Source organism: Bactrocera dorsalis, chromosome 5 (assembly GCF_023373825.1).
Source record: "Bactrocera dorsalis isolate Fly_Bdor chromosome 5, ASM2337382v1, whole genome shotgun sequence".
Taxonomy (NCBI): domain Eukaryota; kingdom Metazoa; phylum Arthropoda; class Insecta; order Diptera; family Tephritidae; genus Bactrocera; species Bactrocera dorsalis.
The window spans coordinates 31,290,359-31,316,807 of NC_064307.1; the positions used below are offsets into that span (position 1 = coordinate 31,290,359).

Below are 26,449 nucleotides of genomic sequence, written 5' to 3' on the forward strand. Positions count from 1 at the left end.
AGAAATAACACATAAACTTCAAATTTAAGGAAGTTAAATTTCGAGGAATGCTTATTCTCATTCGAAAGAGCATTCTTTTTATTTACATATTAAAGATTATCGCTTTCAAATGTTGGACGCGGCTACGTTCCAGATGGTCGATCCGCTGAGTCAAATTTTCGATGACTTATTCGAGCATTTCGAATGGCAACAGGCGAATGAATGAAATTTTACTTCACAGTCTGAATCGAAGCGGGATTTTCTGCTTAAACTTTACATATCCCTATAGTAAAAAGTCTATCGGTGTGATATCACACAATCTTTGTGGCCAATCGACCGGAACAAAACATGAAATTAACTGCTCACCGGAGTGTTCTGCTAATAAATCCATAGATTGATGCGATGTGTGGACAGTAGCGCCATCTTGTTGAAACCAAATGTCCTCGAGGTCGCGAACTTCAATTCTGTGCCATAGTGTTTAGGCTCTCACCGGCAGTATTTTTGAGGAAATATCGACCGATGATTCCACCGGTCCACAAACCACAGCCAATTGGTTGTTTTTTCTTTTTGAAATGACAACTATTGAAACTCTTCAGGATGTTCTTCGTCCCAAATGCGGCAAATTTTACTTGTTTACATAGCCATTGAATCAGAAATTGTCCGTATCGCTGAACAAAATTCGGATCTTTTTGGAACTTTACAAGAGCCCTTAGAGCGAAGCGATGTCGCTTGGAAAAGTAGAGCGAATTCAGTTCTTGTACAAACTGTAATTTGTATGCTTTCAATTTAAGATATCGTGAAAAATGCGCCAAGTATACATACTCGTACGTCAGCTCGAGTCACCCACAACGGCCATCAACATCAACTGATGATCAAGACGTTAATAAGACAAAGGAATTGGTGATTGAGTATCGACGATTAACAGTCAGAGATCTTACTGGAGTCTTTCGAATATCGGAAGGATCAGTGAAAACTTTTTTGAAAGACCATTTGACTGCAAGAAAAGTGAAAGCACCTTTGGTTCTAAAATCACTCAATATTTTCGAAAAACAACTTCGCTTTAATATCTGTGAAATAAAGCTTTTCGACTTCCAAAACATCATTAAACGTATTACTACTGGCGAGATCGGAGCGGGTCAAAGCGCGACAAAACTGAAGGTATGTACAGTTCGTGAATCTCTACTCGCAATAAAGGCTATTCCGGAAATTGACTTTATCAACCGTTTTGAGCATTGGAAAAAACGTAAGAGGACGATATAGGTTTTGAAGAATTAATTAAGAATTTTATTATTATCCAATCGTCTGTATATAGGAGAACTAGTCCCTCAGTTTTTGAGATATAGATTGGAGAATTTAAACACGACTTCTTCTACCCAAAAAGCTGCTTCATTTTTGGAAACGTCGATATTCAAATCGCTATAATATACATAGTATTACTGTCATACAAACTGATCGATCAAAAGCAAGCTAAATATCTTCTAATATCCTTTCATGCTATAAGAAATGCGCCTGTGAAGGGTTATAGCTTAACCTTGTTTTTTTTTTTTAGAATAATATTTTTAATATAAAATATTAATCATACCACTACTACTAAACTAAACTAAGAAATGAATTGTATATTGATCCACCTCTAATGTTTGGTGTTCCAGCGATGCTTTAGAGTTTCCGCTGGAAGAATCAGCATTACGTTACTCGAAGGTAAATGTTAAAAATAAATTCTAAACCCCATTTTAGAGCATAAATATATTACATACAGATCGTAGGCTGGAAAACATTAGGTGCTTAGTTAAACTTCGTAAAGGTAGTAAAGCCATTTTAGAGCATAACTATTACATATGTATGCATGGAAACATTAGATCTTTATTTATTAAACTTTTTGTGTAGAGGTATATTATGCAATAGTAACTAGTTTGTCCATAAAATATTATAAACCAAATATTACAAATGTCTCTTGCATACCAAGCAGTTGTCAGCGCATCAACCCGCAACATATTGCTAAAACGCAACAATAGTAAAGTACCAATATAACAACAACATTACTGGCAAGAAGCCATGAAATAATTTGTATAGTCTTTGAATACTAATCAAAATATGGGTATGCCAAATTATTTTACATTAATATTGAAGTCATTGTTATTTCGATAGACTGAACGTCGGCACTGTGGAATTTTTATGTTATATTTCGCAATAGGTGACAAAGAGTGTAATAATGTTCACCTAACTGTTGCTTTTAAAAAACATAAATGAATCGAGTTATACTTATATACATAAAATACTATCTGTAAATTCAACTACTCGGAGTTAAGGCTTTTGTTTTGGTCTTTCGGATACATTTAGTCCCTTATAGAAGGATATATGGATTATGATAAAACAAAAATGAAGACTCCGTTCGTTATAAAAGCAACTAAAGTGTGATTAGTAAGATGGTATCTTGTATCTAATCGAGGAATGTTTGTATATTCTTTTTAATTATCAATAGTTGTGTGTTCGATTTGCTCTTTTTTTGCTATTAACCCTATTACTATATTCATACCATTTGCCAAAAGATAAAGTAACTTGATTGTTCCTAGATCCTGAACATGCGATGAAAAGCTATTTTCCTTTTGCGTCTTTTTCAGTATAAAGTACATACTATACATACATACAAGTATAGTATATCATTTATTTGAAGCACATCCAACAATAATTATTTTCTTACTCCAATATGCCGAACTCTGTACCTGGAAAATTTTTTTTGGGGAAGTTCTATTTTATTACCTTAATATTAACCCTTAGCCGAAATTCATCATATTTTAGAGGAAGTTTAGGGTGAACATGATCCAGCTAATCCAATGCGCCAAAAGTGGTTTGTACGATTTAAGAGTGGCGATTTTAGCTTGGTAGACGAAAAACGCTGTAGGTGACCCAAAAAGTTTGAAGATGAGGAACTAGAAGCACTACCAGATGAAGATTGTTGCCAAACAAATTACGATCTCACAGAATCTTTTGGATTCTCTCAAACACTCAGTTAACTTATCAACGTTCGAAAGCAGTTGCAAGATCATTGGGTACCATAACAATCGAAGCCAAAAGACGTTGTAGAACGATTTTGGATGTCAGCAACGCTGCTTGAACGCTACAAAAATAATTCGGTTCTGCATCGGATTGGGACTACTAATTAAAACAGGGTACATTAAAACATTAAAAACTATTTGGAAAGCAGCGGCTGGGAAGTTTTGCCTTACCCGCCTTATAAATCAGGCATTGCCAATTTCTGCCTACCATTTGTTCCAGAACGTCCTCTATGGAATAAGACTCACATCAGAACAATAAATAAAAAATTGGCTATATTCATTTTTGTCGGCAGTTCTTTTTTCTAGGATATCGGGCTAAATTCTCAAGTTGATCTGAGTAATAGTTTTGGAGATATAGACTTGAACAGTTGCGTGCTCGAGGTCAGCTATACAGTCACTTAAAACTTTAAACGTGTTTTTCACTAAACTGAGTTTTCAAAGTCAGTTGCCAGAATTTCTCCCCAACCGATCTCAATGAAACTTTGTACAGGTTTTCTAGATGTAAGTTACAAAGATTTTTGGTTTGTTCAATTACAACTAATTGAAAAAAAACGTCGAGAAATGATCACACAAATTTGAATTTTTTTGTAAAAACCTCTGTCAAAAATTAAATTTTATTTATTGCTTTGTTTTTCATTCATCCCATGCCATAAACTTGGCTTTAATTAGAAACGTATTTTTTTTAGTTTTTACTTTTGATGGTTCTATAAGAAATTCTGCTGCCAACGCGGAGACACTTTTTGTCCGAGGGATTCCCTGAATAATGGCCGATTTTACAATATTTTCCTTTGAAACTTTCACAAAATCTTTATAAAATATGTATCTTTGACATAATAAGAAGTTTTAATAAAATATTTAATTTATTATAAAAAGATAATTATTGAAAATATGTTAATTTTTATAATTAAAATTGTGAAAAAACCGCTCTTGTAGACCCAACAACTCAGGCTGTCTCAATTTCTTATGACGTTCTCTAAGTATAGTAAAAAGTAGGTCAACTCTAACTTGATATTTAAAATACATCCAGTTATTTTTTTGAGTATTTAATATTGGATTCTACCCCGACTTAGCCTTTCGCTTTGTTTCTATCAATAACAAAAGTATTTATTCTCACACACATCTGTGCGTACTTATAAAAAATGCTGATCACATAATATTTATTGACAAAAAGTCCCAATTACTGGTGCTTTTTACGCTATTTATATTATTTACGTAATAAAATAACACTATTAAATTGTAAACTGCCATATCAGCGATAACTAAATATTATTTGAAAAGGTTTTATTTTCATAAACACATAACGGGACAGCAGGAAAGAATTACATGAATAATAAAAAATCATAAAAGCAATCAAAAAAGTAAAATACAAATAAATTATTGAATATATGTATGTATGTTTGTATATATTTCTTATATTTCTACTGCGATCTGTGACTCTTGTTGTATTTATGTTTGTACAATTCGTAAGCCGATTAGCACACGTGAACATGGAACGTGCCCGTAGCGAAATGCTATAAATTGGACGCTTTCTTTACCAACAATAAACACATATGTGCCACTATTGATTAAATATTACTTTAACTTTTCTACATACACTATTATAACCTTTATGTGCATTAGGGTGTTTCTGAAAATTTCAAAGTTTTTATATCTTGCAAAAATTGCACAAACTTAAATTCAAGAATATAAAAGGGTTTTTGTAAAAAATTGCATTAATTATGTGTAAATTCAATAGTAATTAAAAATCTAATTTTTTCTTTCTTAATTAAATAAGAATCTATCTAATGTAAATAAGAAGGGCTAAATTCGGGTGTAACTGAACATTTTATACCCTTGTAATTTGGAAAGAACAAATCTGGAGGAGTACCTTCAAGTGCAAAATGTTTAATAGTTATATGGGCTTGTTAGTTATAAGGCATGTTTTCACTCGATATTGTTTATTTTAGGCGCAAAGATGCTTCGTTATTAGAAAAAGACGCTCAGTCAATTTTATTAAGGGGTGACATGGATTTACGGGTTTCAAAAAATTGTTTTTCTTACTCTTATTAAAATCTACAACACCTCTATAATATTACTTATATAAAGTTGATTCGAGTAATAGTTTCGGAGATACAGCCATGAGAATATGTGTGCTCGAGGCTAGCTAAGCTAAGTGCCCCATCTTTAAACGAGTTTTTCTCGAAACTGTATTTTTGAAGTCGGTTGGCAAGATTTCTCGAGAACTACTCTAGCGATCTTCATGAAATTTTACACAGGTCTTTGAGATGCAATTCTTAAAAACTTGGACGAAGGATTTGTTTTCGAATACAACTATTAAAAAAAGATGTCGTGAAATTTTCTAAAGTCTTAATTTTTTTGCAAAAATGTCTGCGAAAAATCCATTTTTCATTTTTTTCTTTCGTCCAATTTATAAGTTAAGGTTTTAATTCAACCAACTATTTTTTCACTTTAGATGATCCTGTAAGCAGTTATCCTGCCAAAGCGCGCGCATCTTTTTTCCGAGGGGACACCGGAAATGGCGTCCCATTGGCCAAGTGTAAAATATTTTTCGCCTAAAATCTGAAATTCTTTGTTAAAGTTTATGTTTGTAACAATATTTTACTTATTGTTGTTTGAATTATATACCGAAAAGTGAAAAAGAAAATCACCTGGAATTTAAATCGGCGGTTGCAATGGTATAAAAAGTTGATGTTGAGATAATATAAAATTTTTTTTACAAAAAATACTTGTACATACATAGAAATATTTGAGAAGATAAGATTTGAATACAAAAAAAAATTAAAAAAAGCACCCTAATGTGCATACGAGATCGATATATCTATTTTGGGGATCTTCGAACTTTGCGATACAATTTTTGAAGTAAATATGTATGTTTGCTTCCAAAAAGACCTCGCTCTCAGCGATTATCTTTTTCAATTCTGCCACTTTTTTCTTCGAAGCTGGAAAAATAACTTTTGCCAACTTGTTGACATTTTTGTCCGTAACAGCCACTTGCGGACGTCCTCTGCAATCGTCGCTTTCGAAAGATAGTAAAATTCTTATGAATGAATACTTCTCTTGGCTTAGAACTAAGGTTACTCTCTATCCAGCTATAAACAAGTACAACATTTTTACTTGTGAAGGGAACAACAAAGTTGTCAGTCAAATTTAAATTAGTATAGCCACATTCCTTTCGTTCCTTATTTAATTCACGATCGTCGTTCTCTGGTTCTATGGCACTGTCAAAGTCTTTGCGAAATTCAGCTCTGAAACATGTCGTTTCTTATCATGCTTTAGGAAGAGGAGCATATTCATTTTCAATATCGAAAATAAGCCCTTCCAGATATAAAGCCGACAATATGCAAATTCTGACAGCTGTGCAAACAGCATTGCCGTCATAAATATTTGCAAACACAAACAGATATGTGCTCTGAAAACGTATTTATCTGACGTATATATGTACATATAGACATCCATATGCCTCATTAAAAGTCACCTGATTAACAATTCGCGCCAATTACGGTTCATAAGTGTAAATATATAAATTTTTAATTTAACGTATACATATGTATATATGAATATAAAAATATGTAAGTTTGTAAGTACAGCCACATATAGTAAGATCTTTTTTTATAAATCCGGAGAAGCCTTTGACAGCATGCGAACGTGGCTTTAAGCAAATCTTTTGAGCACAAGAATTAAAAATAAATATGTATGTGCATAATTTGTATTTATGATAGCTAACACTAGTCTGTAAATATTAAGTAGTAACAAAAAGCGAGAAGTGGATACCTCATTAAAGTGTTATAACGGCGTGCTGTAAATGTGTTTGAAAAAGTGGTATAATGTGTTCGATTCGCTACTCTCCAATGCTTGGCGAATCAAAAACAGTTTTCTACTTCATTCCTCTGACTCTTCTAAAATGGACCTGTTTAGATTAGGGAACTGTACTATAAAATCGTCAGTTTGGAAGCACAAAGATAACAGGGGATCTCAACGTCTTTTGTGGATATACTCAAAACATTTTCGTCAATGTTTTCGGTATGAAACGTATCAGAAGACCAGAATCTTTTGCAAATAGCATCGTCAGTACAGATCGCAAAAGGTTAAGCTTGACAACGGAGCGGAGGATAAGTCGTGGATTTATAAAGTGATATCGAAATCCAATAATCTAGTAAATGGTGCTCCAAAAATGAGTCAAAACCGAAAAAATTCAAATTCGTTGAAAGCTATCCCAGAAGAGGCTAACAAAAAGTGCATTATATGAAAAAATGGAAGATACGTTGGCTAGCTTGTATTTGTCTATAAGAAATTTTCGAAATAGCCAGTGATATCAGATTTTATTGTTAAGTGTGTACATATATAAATATAAAATCAAAAATTGAAATATATTGTTACAATATACGTATATACATTATTGTTTACGATTTTTTACATCGTATTAAAATATAATATAGTAAAATTTCAAGCTTTCGCTCTCAGATGTAACCAATCTGTAACCATTTTACAAACGAATACCAAATTTTGTTTCATATGAGTGTTTTCTTTTATATCGTTTTTCCTTCGCCTGTAAACTTATGAAAAGTGATGTTACGTTATTTTGCATTCTAAGTGACGATATGTACAATATATGTATATCTCAAAACCAAGGTACCGTAGAAAAATAATTATTGTGCCGCTGCATAGTGTTAATCATCTACTTATTGTGGAGATCACGTATGGTTTTATTTTTATTTTCTAGGCTTTATTCATCACGTAGGAAATTGGCAACAATGAAATTCTTGAAACACATAGCCACCTGCATACCTATATGTATATATAGGTATTTACCTTACTTTTTTCTACACATATTCATACATATGTACATATATAATATAGACCGCCCTGCTTGTCTACGAAGAATCTCATTATCATATGTGACATTTATACAGAACAAATACTTGTATATCTCCCTGTGACATACTTACGAATATAACAATTCAGCACATTCTTTTAAAATACAATTCTGGGAAAAAATTACTGGGGATTCCCTAAGCGGAAGACTCTGGCTCTTTGTTCTTCCACTTGCTACTGTTTCGATTCCCTGAGGCTGGTAATTAGTATATGCAATTCAAATTTTGTCTGTGAAAGGCTAACTCTTTCTAAAGGTTGTGTTTTCAGATCGTTTGTTTTACTTGACGTTAAGCATTCGGATTATAAAAAAAGATTAAAAACCGTTTATTGAATTCACATTATATTTTTATAGCAAAGTTATATTTTTAGCTCACTCACCAAACATTTAAGATTGACACTTATCAGAGGAAAACTTCAGCAATACCATATAATGAAAAGAACATATCTCACAGCTTACAACAATGGGGTGACCTTATCACTCAAGAATGTTTAGAAATAGTTGGGATAAAAAACGTATATTCTACCAATTATTAATACGTTTGCAGGCATGAGAAAAGGGAATTATCTATAAAAAAATAGATGTACCATATATTAGGGTGGGTCAAAATAACAGCGCAGAGCAGTGAGTTCGCCACAAAACTAGCATTTTTCCATTTTTTTTCAAATTTTTTAGAAATTTTTTTCTTTAAAATCAAAAAATTTTAACCATTAATATATTTTAAATGCTTAGGATTACGAAAAATTTGATTTTAAGAGTATTTAATTCTCTACAAAGTCCATTAAAGCAAATATTATGATTTTTCGGAGTTAAACCGAGATACAAATTTTTTTATCTGATAATAAGAAAAAAGTCGAGGGGAGGATCCCCCGGGGTCAATTAAGAGAGCCTCTGGTACCCTTTCTTAGAGATCTGTTGACTTATTTTTTAGAGTACCTAACGAATAAAAAAACATTCCCCTTTTTAAAGTACCCTAATGTATATATCCCAACACTATCATCCTCCCATATTACCTGGGTTGAACATCAAAAGTAAATTCGTGTGCTCCGAGCAGCTAATCTTATTGAATTTTTTTCGCAGCAACTTTACACTTAACCTTTTAACCGTTATATATTTAAACAGCTGATATAGTAAGGCTTGTTTGTCAATTTTTTTTTTATTTTTTGGAATAGTTTTTGCTTCCCGTCGCATAGAAGATGGAAGATCCAAAACAGCATTTTCGGCACATTTTACATTGTTACTATCAAAAGGGTAAAATGCAGTTCAAGCCGGGCAGAATTTATATGATGTGTACTGAGAAGAGAAGAAGTTGATCGAACACCAATGCCAAAATTGTAAAATTTCTTTCAATTACAATTTCGATCTTTAGAGTGCACCACGTTCTGCAAGGCATTATGGGGCCGATGTGGATAAAATAAAGTCATTGGTCGATGCATATCGTCAAATAACACATCGAAAGATTTCGGAATGATTCTAGAACTAATTTCGAAGCTAATGTATGGATTCTTCATGTCCTTAGAGAACAAAATTGGCTTCGTCGCATTAACGACTGTGATTTGCTTGTCAATCGACAAAGAAAAGTGGGTTGTTTACAAGAATGCAAAGCGCAAGAGATCATGATCTATAAATGTTGAACCAGCTCAAACCATTTTGAGGGTCACCAAACAAATAGGTTATTTTATCTGTTTTGTGTGGTTTCGTTTTGAGTTTTTGCCCAGCAATACCACGATTAATTCAGAAGTGTATAGTGATCAGCTGGAAAAATTAAGTCGTAAGTATGATGACTCGCTTAAAGTTTTTGCAGCTTGAATGGGATGTGCTGCAACACCCACCATGTTTGGCAGGCTTGGCACCTTTAGATTATTGCTAATGTAAAAAAAAATTTGGATCGGTCAACCCTTATCTCAAGTGAAAACGTAAAAAATCACTTGTACTAGTTTTTCCTTGCAAGGATTTTATGAGCCTGGAATAAATCTCTTGCCGAAAGATAGCAAAATGTATTAGATTACAACGCAGAATAGTCAATTTCATAAAATGTTTTACACAATCAAAAATCGTATTTAAATTGCAATAAAAAAAAAAAATAACTTAGTGAACGATCCAATGTTATATTATATGTTATCACCATCTGATGCTAATATGAAATAATCAATCATACGTAAGCCATTAGCGCGTATGTAAACAAGTTCACTCATTGTTGTTGAGACTATTTCTGAATGAAATTTCAGTGGCAATCGATAACTTTCACCAATGCCACACAACCAGAAATGTGCCAACTAACAACCGGAATTAGACAGCCTACTCTTTCATCTAACGAAGTTATTTCAGTTTTCTAAAAATTTTTGAATAAATATGTATGCAACACAAGCAAGACAAGCAACACCAATTTCTATTTTGGCCGAAGCAACCTTACAAACCAACCGTTCGTCAGTTAAGAAACATCTCGCGCACACACAAATCCATATGCCGCCCGCTGTTGGAACAGGAGCACCGGCACAACCCGTTTTGGACTTATTCAATTATACGCTTTCTTGTTTGGCAGCGCTATTAGCCGGCGTTAGAGCCCATTTAGCTTGTGATGCCAAAAAGAAAAGGCCGACGAGACGCTAGAAGCTGGTAAGAATACACATACAATATATATATATATATACATGTGTATACAATGTATTTTCACTTGCTGTCAACAACGAGTCTTGCAAAGCCGAAACCATAGAAATGGCACGCAGACACTAATTTCAAATAGGTTGACCAGACTGCGAGATAGCTTCATCGGCTGTGACAGGTAAATTGTTTGGAATGCAAAGCGTGAACATAGTTCAATAGTTCGTGGCTGAGCGAAGCGCAACTGTTACGTTTTGCTTTTATTTTGGAAAAAAAATCTAATTTTTTTTACTTCTGAAAACAGTAACTTCTATCTTCTGAGTGTACCTGTATATACTCGCCACTTAAGCAGACACATAAAGGCAAGTCAACTTCTTTGTTGTTGCGAAAGTGACCTATTTCTGAAGTTTCACAAAGAGCTTTATTTACAAAAAGGTGCTAATTCTACGACATTCTACGATTTTTGTCAAACCTTTTTGTTATTTCTATAGTTTCTTTTTTTCTTGGTTAGCCATAATTTCATGCAAATATCTGTGAATAGCCATGATGAGCTTGAAAAGATTTTACACACATACAAGTATATACTTATATATTTATCACAAAAGCTGGCCATAAATATGGTAGTGGAGACGAACGATTGCCTTATAAATATTTGATTATGAAGAGATACAATGAACATCATCAGACGGCATTGCTTTTTATTCTTTCTCTCGGTTAAACTAAAGAATATATAGATGTACATTATCATCTGTGGGCAAAAAATAGTAAGAATTTCAAAATATACTATTATTGCTATATAAACTGTTTTATTTGACAAGATATCTTCACGAAATTTGACTTACAAGCAGATTATTACCCAAGGCATCGCAAAAAATTGATCACTTCGAACCACTACAGGATATAGCTGCCACACAAACTGAACGAACGGAATCAATGGCTTGTTTGGAAAAGTTTTTCATTTGACGAGATAATATATCTTCCAGAAACTTGCATGGATTATCACCTAAGACAACAAGACAATATCCAAAGAAATTGTTCAGATCGCATCAATACAGCATATAGCTGCCCTGCATACTGATCGATCAAAATCAAGTTCTTGTATGGAATCTTTAGTATTTGTGAATGGCATTATAGCTTTAGTGCAACCAAAATTAACTTTTTTTTTTAATTTTTGCTTTTGATCTTTCAAGTTCAATTAAAAAAAAAACTTTCTCGCGAACATAAATGGTTTTCATAAAACTAGTTGTATGTCAGCCAATCTGTATTCTTCTTTGGCGTACAATATGAGAAACATAATAATAATTTATGAACAATTAATTTCAGATATGTGTGCTTCCTTGAAAGCACACCTTATTTTAGCCTTTGAAGAGCCGCGCCTACTCCAAAGCTACATTTGCTTGCTGGACTTTTGTTAACTTTTTTTGCTTGATCTTTGTTAACTATTATATACTATATACTAAAAACAAAATTTATGTTCGACCTTGTGTCTTGTACAGATTGTTAGCAATTTCGCCATAACTACTACTTGCCATAAAACATTAGATATAGATAGATCACATATACGGGGTATAAGGGGAAAGTTTTGTTTCATAGTCATAAAATATTTTTTAAGCGATGGACATTGAACAATAAATTCTTTCAAAATTAAATCTAAAGGAATTATTTTAAGGAGTTTCTGCCGTTCATTCGTGAACTGAACAGGAGACTCAGTCACTAAGGGATAAAGCTCTAAGAGGTAAAATTAGAACGATTATTCACACTATTCAAACAGCATGAAGTGCTCGTCTGTCTTTAGCTATCGTTTACACTACCGTTCTTAAAGTAATACTTTAATGTCTGCCAGACACGTGGCTACTGCTAATTTGCTTATGAAAGCAGTATAATGAATTGGAAAGCTATTGTTCAAATCTTATTCAAATTTAAGTCGTTAAGATGATAGCTTTTAACTTAAAAATTTTATAGCATCAAGAAATTAGCGTTGAGCAATGTTAACTATTGTCCATTGAATTTTTCTTTTGATGCATTGGCCATTGTCATCAGCACCTGATTTTGACACATTAACGCATTCTCACCTATCATAAATAACACGGCGTACTAATTAGACAACAATTTTTCCGAAAGAAATACCAAACGTTATACTTGTACATGCCCAGTCGGAAGGCTCTACTTTTAAACGTTTTACTTCTAGAGCGTAAAACAGCATTTCTAGTCCATGTGCAGGTTCTTTTTATATTAGCAACTATCGGATTAAAAATATTTTAATGTGAGTCATGTAAAAAATTTATCTAGCTCCGATCTTGTACGAAATACTACACAATTTTTCAGTCAATGAGTATAAGCAAAAATGTACAAAATAAGTTCATGTGGCTACAACTGAATGATTAAAGCATAAATAATTGCAAAAACAAAAAATAATAATTTTTATTTTACGAGTATAATACATTTCTTTCTTCGGTTATTTGCTACAACTCTCCTAATTATTAACAATACTTTTTTAAAATAATCTTCCTTCTTTTTATTTTGTATTTAATTTTTTTTTTATAATTCACACAATTTCCAACAGGATCACATATGATTAAATATGTTCACAAAAAGAAATCTTGTTCTGGTACAGTACGTGCGCCGTAAGCATAACTATTTTATGTAATTCGATGCAATTCTTTCAGCTTATATGAAAAAAAAACTAAGGAAGCTTATGCAGAGTTATCCTACGAGAGTGAAATGATTTATTTTCAAAAGAAACCACACCAGTCGTTAAGAAATTCAATTAAGTACTGAATACTTATAACATCATTTTAATGACCTCCACGACTTCTTTAGGAGGAACGAGTTCGTTAAATCCATTTTTCGAATACGTTTTCCATCAAATCAAGTTGTTAGTCATGAATATCAAGTTCAATATTGACTTCTAAAGCTTGAAGAGAGTCTGGTTTATTGCTAACGACCGTTAATGACGTCAAATAATCACACAAGCAGTAGTCTAATGGTGTTAAATCATAACTTTCAATGTCACAATGAAGTAATCCAATCTCGAAACTTTTCTGGCAACACTTCGGTTGTTTCAAGTGCTGTTTGGCACGTAGCCCCTTCTTGTTGGAACCAGATGATGTCAAAATCAAATTCTTCTAATTTGGATTCATAAAAAGTTGGTTATCATCTATCTATATCGCTCTCTATTGACAGTAACAGTATCACCAGCGTCATTTCGAAAGAACTACGGACCAATGACTCCACTAGTCCAAAAACCATACCAAACTGTTAATTTAGGTCATAATTTATTAAGATTGGCCGAAACGACACTTTGAAATCATATCATCCCTATTGGAAAACCGGATGTATAAACTACTTTTGTTTCAGAGAATTTCTGTTTTAATCGTTATTCATAGATAGGATAGACTCTTTAAATTGAAGCCAAGCCTTTAAAATATCATTAAACATGCTTTCCCTGATCAAACGTGCCAAGACCAGATGATAAAGGCTGTACAAGAATTTTGCATTTTCTGAAAATGTAAAGGAAGTTTAATAATAAAGTAATATTATATTTTTAAACTTCTTCACTTTGATTAAAATTTGTTATAGTTGTTAATTTTAGCTCCTGTTAATGCTACTAGACCAGGCCCGATAATTTTTGAAATCCAGACAATCCAGACAAAAAAAAAATATAGTAGGATTAAATTCGAAAAAGAAAATAAACTAGAAAGATTTAAGGTCTGTAGGCGGAAAGAGGAAGGGGAGGGATGATTTAATTTTTAAGGGTTTAAAAATGGTTTATCTCTCTAGCCATCTCTCTAACACTTGTCTGATGATATTCGAGGACCGTAGTCTTTACTTTTTTAATATTTTCTTCAGTTGAAGAGATCGAAGATCGTCCAGAACAAGATGTCTCCAACGATCTCTTGACTGTCTTTGAAGGCTTTGTACCACTCGTAGGAATAGGTTTTTGATAAAACTGAATGACCGTAACCCTTTTCCAATATTCGCAATGATTCCGTTCAAGAAATTCGGTTATAAATACAAAATGTTACTCAAATTCTTTGTTTGTTTGGCATAGTAATTAAGAACAGTCCTACCAACTAAGCAAAACACATATTTGTTGAAATATTATTTACCCGGTGAATTTAATTACAATTTTCCATTACTTTCTTGTCACAACGTATATAATTCCAATTAAAATATCCTCATATGTAAACTGATTTCCTCCAAGCAATTTTCATAAATTGTATGATTACTTATAGTTCTGGAAGATTGTCATTAGAAACGCACGTTAAGAATTTTCATACTATTTAGAGTTGCTGTTAACGAGTGCACACTGTAAGTGCGTTCAACTCGATGGAATAGCAATAAACATCGAAAACTGTTGAATCTCTAAGAGATTAAACAACTTTCTTATTATTTTTCTTTTTCTATGACATTCATATGTATGTATGTGAGAGTGTTTGTATTTCATTTTCAAAATATTTTATGCATCTTGGTATGTATGACGCTAATTATTGACAGTGTCTGCCAATTTATTGACTCTCTAAAGGCGATTATTCTTAAGATATTTGCGTTTTTATTTTCTAGCATTGCGGATTCATATTTTATACCTGTATAAGTAAAAATGTATTGGTATTTTTACGCACACTTCCATATTTAAACAAAACCACACACTTCAGCACAAAAATATACTCCACAACAACAAGGAATGCCAATTTTAAGTCGCAATCGAAACGGTCTTTTCTGGACAACTTTGTGCAGGTGTGGCATTTGTTTATTTATTTTCTTCACCTCTTACAACAAACATATATGTATACACACATGTGTATAGGTTGTGTTTAGGTAGGAAATGTGAAATAAGTGCTTTTGCGAGTTCAATATTCGCAGCTCGCTTTGGGTGTGTGCGTTTTATTGCGAAGTTTTGATGACAGTAAAACGGCAAGATATTCGAAGTTGAATAGCTGAGGAAGATTTTATTGAATTTTTTTATTAAAGGCGAATATCACTACTAAACTCTTAAGTGTTTATGCTTGTTTGGAGAAAGTTATGTGTTTTCTTCTCTAAAAAATTGTCGTTTTTTTTGTCACAGCTTATTTATTTATTGTTAATTTTGTCACTTCATCGTTATTTGTCACAAATTGCCCCGTTTGTTTATTTGCCGGTTTGTTGTGTACTTTAGGTGTAACTGACGAAATATTGTGTAACTTGTGTAAGTGTGGTATTACTTCAAAATATGTGGGGTATTATTGGGCTACAGCTGGTATTGCAATTATTTATTTTTTTTAGAAAAACTAAATATTTTGTTTTAACCACTATCATTATCAATATTGTCGAATTGCTAAAGTGCTCAGCATCGTTGTATTGAATTTCAAAAAATTATAAAACCCAGAGAATTTAGGACAATATTAAGACGTGTAATCCTTATATTAAATATACACAAATGTTCGACAAAAGTCTAGGTATGACCTACATTTCTGAAATCTGTCTGAAAGTAATAGCAGAAATGTAAAGATGAGGTTTTGTTTTCATAACATTTTTACTAAGGAATTATAAAAAAGAAACATTTTTCATTGTAAAGATAACGAATCTAAAATAACAAAATAAATATTACGAATCTTATATTATACACCTAATTCATAAAATCGAAAAATTCTTTAAATTGAAATACCAATTATTTGATCATTTTTCCCAAGAAAATGCCAATATACGAGATACACCTTCGAATATATTAATATGTTTTAAAGGGTCTGAGATATTTTTCGTTCCAGTAGCCATAGTTTTATTTAAAATGCAATTTCTGTAACGAAGTTTCACAAGTCTAATGACGTTTTGATCCATCAGTTGAAGCAATAGCGTTGCAATTACCTAACAACTTGTATGTGTAAAAATTGTCCAGATCAGTCTGTCATCAGCAGTTTTGACCAGTGCGTTTAAAGGTGTCTGACTTTCTGAAATATCCAAGATAAGCTGGGCTTTCCAAAAATCTAATTACCTTTAAAACCCGAGTTCATGAATACTACCTATAGAACCAGTAAGCGGAAAACCATTTTTTTAAAGATGAATGCAAAAATTTTCGGGTGTGGACAGTTAGATTGAGACATATTCGTCATTGATAATTTGAAAGAAACAATGGCTCCATACATTTCACTCCGAAGTCCGTCGATTTTCCAACCTGTGAGGACAACAAAACCGATGAACCCGTTCCAATTTCTAGGAAAAACGAAGCAGTCGGCAGGCAAGGTTATGGCGCCTATATAATAATTTTTATTGACTACTTTGAAATCGGAAAATGAACCGTTTGAAGGACGAAATCGTCTTGCTGTTTCACCAAAGCAATGGAAAGTGTTACAAGTCAATGAAAATGGTAGCGAAGATTCATGAATTGGGCTTCACATTGCTTCTGCATCCACCGTACGCATCCAGATTCTAAGACTTATTCCTCTTCTCTCCGGTTCATCATAGAATTACTTGCTGGGAAACAATTTTTTTCGAAGAAAGAGCTAATCCGCCGAAACTTGGCTCTTATTCCCTGAGGCAAAGGACACTACTACTACTATCACTGATACTACTAAAAATTTATATCAAAAAAGTTGGTGGGTCGCTGTAATCTGTGTATCACCCTTGAGGAGAACTATGTTGAATAAAAAGAATTTTGCCAAAAATATATGTTTTACTATGATGGGCCGGGGACTTTTCAATTAACCTGTTATGCACATACTCCATAATATTTTTAGAATACTTGTAAGATAAAATCAATCGAAAAACACGTATTTTAAATATGTTGTGAAAAAAAAGAAAGTTTAAAACGTAGACAAAACGTGTGATCTAAAGACTGTGTTAAGAGCAATTTTCATATGTAAAAGTTATATTTACAATATACATACAGTGCTGTGCAATAACAAAAGCAAACAAAAAACGGCTGATAAGGGTTTTCCATTGAACATTTTCAAAACCAAACGAAACCTGAGCTAAAAAATAAATTTCACTCAAGGTATGTTTAAACCCTTTATGGGTGTAAGTGAAGTCAATTTAACGCCCCGGTACACTTAATTAAACCGGTATTAACATAAATGCAAAAATAACAAAAAATAATTATATTTTGAACGTCGCAGTTGTGCAAAACAAAAGCAACAATTTAACGTTTAAGGTTAGTAGGCCGACGAAAGTTTTGGAAAAGACGATTTACAGTTTATGCAGCGTGCTGGTTTTACTATTGCATATAACTATTTAGAGCACAATAATAAAAATTAGTTCGTTTTATATATTGGGAGCAAACAGACGTTTGAAATGGCGCGAGAAAAGTATTGCGATAGTTTGCCAACATGCCTTATAACTGATTATCGTAACGTGAGACGCTCAAAGTCAATAGCTAAAAATATATAATATCAATAGCTCTATCATTTTGTGTAGACTAAAAAGTATTATTTGGACCAAAAGTGTTTACCGACAGTGCAAATTTAGTGGCGACGACCGCGTAAAACCGACCCTCGAACTGATATGCAAAGGGTAGAGCTATTCTTCAAGAAAAATTCCATTTGCCCCAGCTTTACAAATGAAGGGTGCGCATGACTATTCATACTTGCATGAATATTCATGCAGTACAGTTCCGTAGACGAGCAATCGAAAAACCATACACTTGCGAAGTTACAGACCAGCGAACGGAAACCAATGCTTAACAAAAAAAAAAACACTTGCAAAAAAAAGGTATCATTGACACCCTAACCATCATAGGCTTTCTATATTTTGATGACTATTCAACAAATTTTTGTTTTTGCTATGAGCTTGAATTTTCGCCAATGCCACATTGTAATTGGTACGTTGCTAAATAGAAAAACCGTTTTTATTTAGCGACGAACTCCAAAGTTCTAATATGATTAATTCTGATGGATATGATTACAGTCCTGCCGGCATAAAGAGTAAACGCCATAGTGCAAAGCGACTTGTAGGATGGTTCTTCAAGCATGGTGGGAGGGTAGCATTTGTCATGAGTGAGGACGTGTTGTTCCGGCAGCGGGGTTGGTTGGTCCCTTTTAAAAAAAATAGATGGAATAATGTACCAGGTTTTGGTACAAAAGGTATTTTGGGAAACCAAATATGCTACCAATATGCTGAGTGGAATATGCCACTTTCCTTGGGGTCTTTCAACACGACCACGACCCGAAACACTACATCTATTAAGCTGGTTAAAAGACCTATCTTAGGGTCAGAGTGGCTGTTTCCAGGTTCTGTGATTGGCCTGCTCTATTCCCCGGAACTTGAATTCCAATCGAGAACCTGTTTGGCATTTTACAAAGCGGAGGCAGTTTCTGGTCGGCGTGATTGGGCATACCGAGAAGACTCTTTGACACGTTAAAAATGGAGTGGATAAAACCATCCCACAAAACCACAATTGAGAATAATTTGATAGCATCAATGCCTCCGAAGAAGTGCTGAGGTTATAAAAAGCTTAAGGTTCATAAACAAAATTATTAATGTTGGTTTGCTTAGTCTTTTGCACAATTACTAATTAGACTGTGAAGATAATAGTGTTTTTTGTTTATTGGTTCCTCAACAATATTTACTAAGAGCAATTTAATTGGAAAAATGTTTTTACTTATCACTGTGTACAAGTATTTTTATTTTCTGTTATAAAATTTTTTGTTAAAATATATTTTGAAAAAGTAGAACAATTAAATATTAATTAGTGAAATTAAAATTTGTTTGCCTTTTGTTTTGTTTTGCACCAACACTACTAATATTTAGTAACATATGTATTAGTTGCACAATGTTTTATTATTGTATTAGCACATGCGTAATCTTCCAATTTCATTTCTTTTTGGCGAAATTTGTGATCTCAAGACTTTGTTAAACAAAAAACTAATAATATAGAAAATAAAAAAAACAAAATAGAATTTATATCTTCCACACAAAAGCTCGTTAAAGCATTTAATTTTTTTTCTTTTTCTTACGTTGTTTAATTTAATATTCTATTTAGTTCTGATTTGTTATCACTTAAAAGTCATGCTCGTTAACTATTTAAATTTCCCCCGCAAATTTAATGGCAATGCATGAATTCTAGCCAAATCATCTTTGCATTTTTCACCACATTTGCATATTTGCTTTGGATAACACAGCAGCTGCCTGAAGCAAGAAATCTAGTTTCCGGAAATTATCTCACGTTCTTGCGCCACATAACTCCACGAATGTCACGTAGGAAATTTTATTTGACAGCAGTATGTGTTCTCACTGTCATCCACAGCAGACAGTCACTATTTCACTCACTTAATTAAGTTAAAGCTAGTTGACAATTTTAACGATTAGCTGATGCTCACTTAACATAGCAAAGCTCAAAGAACAGATCTATGAGGGAGGTTGAGCATACCAGAGAAATAAAATGCAAATAGCGGTATTGTCAACTAACCGTACATCAATCAGCCGGAAGGCCTAGGTTTTTTTATTTTCTGCTAATACTAACTTTGCATTCAATAAATTTTACTAAATATTTAAATTTTAAAACAAAAAATTAAGAAGAAATGACTTCGTTTTAGCCTTAAATAATAAATTTAAGAAATGTGAAAGTTGAAAATATGCATATTTGAACATTCACACTTCGCAACATAGACTCACACATATACTTCTAGGTAGTCCGTTTGTTTTAAGAAGTGCTTGAAAGCAACACTAACTTTTCGTTAAAGTGGTGCTACGCTGTGGCCCTTGGCTTTAGTCCATCGTCTTTGGCGCAGCAACTTCTGCATGTTATTAGCTAGTACGGATTTAAATATAGTAAGAGAAAACGTTAATTTCGGCTGCACCGAAGCTTTGATACCCTTAACAGGTGCATTTTTTATAGCTATGGAGTATTTTACAAAGCAATTTCGTTTGCTGACAACAGCTGATCTTATTGAAATTTTTCGCAGCAAACTTCACACTTTACCGCTTTACCGTTATATAATGTATTTGAACAGCAAAAGGTTGTTCGTAAAATTTTCTTAAATTTTTCCAAATAGTATTGCTTGGTATCCTATCGAAAATGGAAGATCGAATACAGCAATTTCGGCATATTTTACTGTTTTGCTATCAAAAGGGTAAAAATGCAGTTCAAGCAAGGCAGAAATTATGTGATGTGTACGCAGAAGATGTGTTGACTGGCCGCCAAAGCCAAAATTGGTATGGAAAATTTCGTTCCAGCGGTTTCAATCTTGAGAATGCACCACGTCCTGAAAGACAAAATTAAGCCGATATGGACAAAATAAAGGCGTTAGTCGATGAAAATCTTCAAATAACAAACAAAGAGATTACGGAAAGATTACATTTGTCTAACGCACATAAAAAGTCTAGGATTAATCTTAAAACTTGACATATTTGTTCCTAATGATCTTAGAGAACGAAATTTGGTTTGTCGCATTAAAGAAAGGGATTTTTATTTAAAGAGCAATGTTACTGGTGACGAAAAATGAGTTGTTTAGAAGAATGTAAAGCGCAAGAGATTATGATCTAAAAAGAATGAATTAGCTCAAACCACTTCAAAGGCCAATAGTCACCAAGCAGGGTTATGTTGTCTGTTTGAAGATAACACGCCCTATGGTATATGAATAACTGAAGGTATTACCCCTTTTTAATCCTTGTAAGTTGCAGGGTTATAAAATACTCGGTTTACCCAAAGTTCGCACTTCCTAATTTGTTTATATATTTTTTTTTTTGATTAAAAATTTTGAGTTAGTTTTTGCTTTCTCGTTGATTTTTGGCGATGAATATCTCGTAAATTTCTTACTTAATCGAAAAATTTTCATTTCCGCAGAGCAGAAGATTTCCTACTAAGGCTATGAGCATTACAATTTGAAATAATTTTTTTCATTGAGTTATAAATTTCATAAGAAAACATTTGCTTTTTTTCATTAAAATAATCCAACCGTTAATAGCCTTTACACTGTTAGGTTTACGAAAATGTCATGACAGACTTTTTTCAAGAGCGTTCAATTTCCCCTAAAATACATACATAAAACGAAAATTTTTTCTATTAATTTAGAAGATACAAAATTTTCTTTCTAATAGTAAGAAAAAATAGAAAACGGTTAGGTTGTGAACCTTCTTGTTACAGTTAAGAGCTCATACTTGGGAGCCTTTCTTAGCGGGGTCTTTCAACCAATTTTTCAGAGTACCAGACAAAAAAAAACACTCGTTTTTTGATCCACACTAATATTTATGTATATTTTAAAGATTTGTCCGTATTTTCTTCGCGATGGCAAAGGGAGTATAAATATATTAAATCTTAAAACCACATTGGAGTTCATTTGCATTTGCAACATGCGACGTCAGCGCGAGAGGGGCAATCGCTTAACACCACATAGAATTTAATTACCAAACCAAAATCGAACAAAATGAGCATAGAAGATCAAAACATTAATATGCAAACACAACATATATGTTAAATAATTTGAATAAAAGAAACGAGGTGAGGCGAAATTTTGGAAAGTTTAACATGACAATGGCATTATATGAATAACTTCTGCTTAGTGTTGGTAAATTAGTTTAATTAAAAATTGAAAGTTTTTTATGCATAAATTATATTTTGTAGTTGTTTCATGATTTTGGAACAATAAACGTATTGATAATCAATATAAGGTCCTATGCTGTAAAGCATTGCATTGAATAAATCGACTATTGACAAGAATTTGTTGACATTTATTTAAGATATATTATAAAAAGGAAAAAAAAATCTATTATGAAATTTAATAATTATTGTGTTAGTAGTATGGATGAACATATAATTTATAATTTTTTTTTTTAATTAATTCAGTTAATTAATTTTTTAATTAATTTAAATGTAGAATTTTTTTAATTATACAATATGTAATTTAACAAAATCCATAAAAGCTGAGTGAAAAAGAAGTGATATTGATATTATTAACATTTGATGATGAAACTAACGAAAACGACCAGAAAAAATGCTTAACCTTCATGGCAGCACTAAGATTTTGAGAATGCATGAATATTTAAAATTTTATTTTAAATACAGTAGTGCAACCTTCCACCAATTTACCGGTTTAACAGACTTTTGTTTCCATCTAGACCTTCATCTTCAGAAGGTGGACTGTTACTATATCACAAATTTCTGTCAAATAATTTCATCTTTTCAACCATTTTGATAGCTCTCTAATGCCTAGACAACATTTTAGTCAAGTTCCACACTTCTTGTTTGGTTGTTGTCTTTGCTATAACTAACAATCGCAGCTCCCGCATGCCTACAGCGCCTTTCAAATCACTGCTGCTTCAATACATCAAACTGTTTCTTCTTAGGAATACCATCAGAGGGTATTTCTCAATACTTTGTGTACCGGGGCGGGATGGCAGCTGAAAAAGAGTCAACAACATCCGTATAATAATCAGCACCATATTATTATTATGATGTCTTCAAATAAGTTTAAGGATGAGGGTTGTTAAAGCTTGGACTTGACTTCAGATGCAACAAAAAATCCATCTTGTCTCTGTTGAAAATCTCCAATTGATAGATGCCAAAAATATTGGAAAAGGTTTACATCTTTCATAAAGTATAGAGCTCAGTACTAATAGCTCACTTGTTCAAGGAAGCCAAGGAGTATTCATACTATTACATGTCTACAAATATAAATTGTGGACTTTTAGATCAGCGAGAAGGGTTGATATTGAAGCCGCATAGCAACGATGTGAATATAATTTTCCAGGATGGCGCAGATATACTGGCTGAATCTAACTTGTACGCTGGTCATAAAATTTACGGTCTATATGCTATCATACGGAAGTGGGAGACTATTTCCCTCTCATTTCAGGGCACCGTGGAGAGTTTTTCGATAAAAATTGGAAACAGTATACAAAAAATCGATTAAGTCAAAGCCTTTCAAACTACATTGTGGTTATATTGAATAAGAGAAAAGCCTTGCCTTATACAAGCCACTAGTAATGATTCAAAAGTACCATATCGTGAAGGCAATAATGTTTTAAGAATTCTATTAAAAACTAAATAAAAATATTTTTTACAAAAACTAAAAAAAAAAAAATTTTAAATATAATTTTTTTTTTTTTTAATATAAAATTTTTTTTAATATGATAAAAAGTATTTTTTGCTTATTATAAAAAAAAAAATTTGAAAACTAAAAAAAATATTTATAAAAAAATACAAAAAAATATTTAAAACCTGTAAAAAAATATTCTTTATCAGAATTAAAAAAAAAAAATAGAAAAGTAAAAAAGTACAAAAAAAATATATTTTTTAGGTTCAGTGGTTCATCATTAAATTAAACAGAATTTTTCTATGCCAGTTTATTTGAAAATCTTTAAACCATTATATTATTAAAAAAATATTTAAAAACTGTAAAAAAAATATTCTTCACCAGAATTAAAAAAAAAAATTGAAAAGTAAAAAATTAAAAAAAATATAGTAGTTCATCGTTAAATTAAACAGAATTTTTCTTAACTTAACTTAGCAGATTAAAAGTGCTTGCTCTTTCACACGAAAATCTCAAAAGCAGAGTTTTTTTCATAAAAAGCAATTAAATATTTTATTATAATATGTTTAGCATTTAGAACCACAAAATAAAAGTAAACTCGGGTCCAATAATAATTATTTGGTCTCTAGTAACAATTCTTACCAAATTTTTATGTATTGAAAAGGTTCGAATATAACATATGTTAATGTAATCAACTTGACTACCCCTACGGTACGAGGTCAGCTCAATGAAGGTTTACACTTATTGGATTTTCATATGCACTTTTCTTTAATTCACACTTTGTAGGTCGTGTGCAGTAATAGCTCATCCACCTTCACTATATGGTATTATGACATTTTTTGGTCGCTTTAACGTATGCAATTACCAGAAAACTTGCTTGAATGTGTAATCCCTTTTATTTTTTCAAAAGTTCACTAAATCTGCATTTAAATTTAAATCGAGGTTGTTTCAATATTATGAAACAAAAACAATTTCATATTTTTTTACGTCATCACTTCCTTAAGTCAGGAATAAAAACTTGAACACTTTTCCTTTCTCTCTATGCACCATACTTTTGTTTTGGTCGAAATTTAAAATTTTTTTGGTGTTGTCAAAGCAACGTACACATACACCAAAACCAATGGCACCTATAACGACTCAACAACCACCACACACGCTTTCAGTTCGAACAAACGTCAGTTTGCCGCTCGCCAACCGCTGGCAACAGCAACTAACCAATGCAACTAACTAACTGACTGAATTCCACTTGCAAAAGCCAAAACACCCTCAAGTGCTATGCATATGTTACATGCGTGTGTAAGTGTCAATGTACATACATATGCGTATGCAAGTGAGCTCATGAGTGGAAACGACCGCGACAAGTGATTATTGTACAAGAAATTACTGACGCGGGTGGTTGTGGCACACTCGGGCGTATGTGTAACAATTGGCTGGCCGATTGTCAATAAAGCAAAATAACACTTGCAGCAGCTGCCATAACAGCGCGCAAACAAACACGCACACATACACAGACACACAATAATGAAAATCAGTGGCAACGAGTGTTTGGTTGAGGTTGACAGATGCGCACCAGCGGTCTCCAGAGAGGGTGGCAGCTTGTGTATGCCAAACGAATAGCGAATGCTTTGCCTCTGCAATGGTTATCATTGATTGCTTTTGTTGTTGTGGTGTTGTAAATCGTATGGAAAGAAAATATTTATGCGCGCACTTATGCACACCAATACTATTCGTCTATAATTTTATACAATTTATTGACATTTATGGCGCGTAGCTGTTTGATTGACAGTCTGTCCTACCATGCGCCCGCTTGTCTGCCCTTCACGGTAGCCCAACTGTGCGTATGTGTGTGTATGTGCTGACACTAGAGGCGAAGCTTAAGCTTTTAGCATAACATAATGCCAAATGGCTTGTGTTCAATTAGTGCGGTCAAATGGTGGATCGATGTGGAAAACATGCAGGCAAATTATATAAATCGTGTATGTAAATACAATGTATCTAAACATGCATTTCAAAAAATATGTATACAGACGTATTATAAATTCATTTTCAAAGTAAGTATAAAAGTAAATATATAAATATTAAAATAAGGATCAGATGGTAAAAAAATAGATAGTAGATTATATGTGCATAATATAAAAATTAAAGCAGACGAATTACATTACTCAACATTTCCGAGTTACACGGTGGCAGAATAACATACAAACAAGTACCCAAAACACTTTTCTAAGCACTTTTTGGGATATCGTTCAGCTCCTTCAGCGAATTTTGTTTTATCTCTTCGATGGACTGAAAACGGGTTCCATTCCAATGAACTTGTTTGCATGTCGTACTCACAAACCCCTGTCTCATCGGCATTTATAAAGCTCTCCACGAATGTAGCATTAGAAATCGCACGATGAAAAAAATTTCAATTTTATCGGCATGATTTTTAAGCACCGTTTCCTTCAGCTTTTTAATATTTTTATCAGTTGAAGAGGTTGAAGCTCGTCCAGAACGAGGCATGTCTTCAACAATCTCTCGACCCTTTTTAAAAGCTTTGCACCCCTCATAGGCTTGTGTTTTTGATCAAACTGTCCCAATGTATGATGGCAGAACAACTACAACCTTTCTAAAGTCATTGGACTCTTCATTTTTTATAGTTATGGAAAAAACATATAATCAAGAACAATAGAAGCTCAGGGAATGCCATCAAATTTAGGACAGCCAAACCAATGCAACTTGTTTTTTTTTTTTATTTAATACCTATCTAACCAAAAGATACAGCCAGCAGAGTCGTATAATATCCAAATCAAAGCATAAAAAAAGAAAAAAAGCAATAGCTATAGCTATATACTACAGTAGCATTTATCGATTCACCAAGCGTTACTCTCCAGCGAATCGAACAACCTTAACTAGATGCTCAAACAAACGGTCAGATTTGTGGTAGAAGCCTGCGCTAAAATGTCTTTTGAACATGCGCAATAGCGTTATGATTCTTTCTTTGCAGAGATATTTTTCTTACTGTGCCC

The 26,449-nt window shown here is 32.8% G+C and overlaps 1 protein-coding gene across 2 annotated transcripts in view; it reads right to left on the bottom strand.

The window, feature by feature from the left end:
• Positions 1–26,449, bottom strand: part of LOC105224774 (ephexin-1) — a 100,993-nt gene that overhangs the window by 42,595 nt on the left and 31,949 nt on the right. The window lies entirely within an intron of this gene.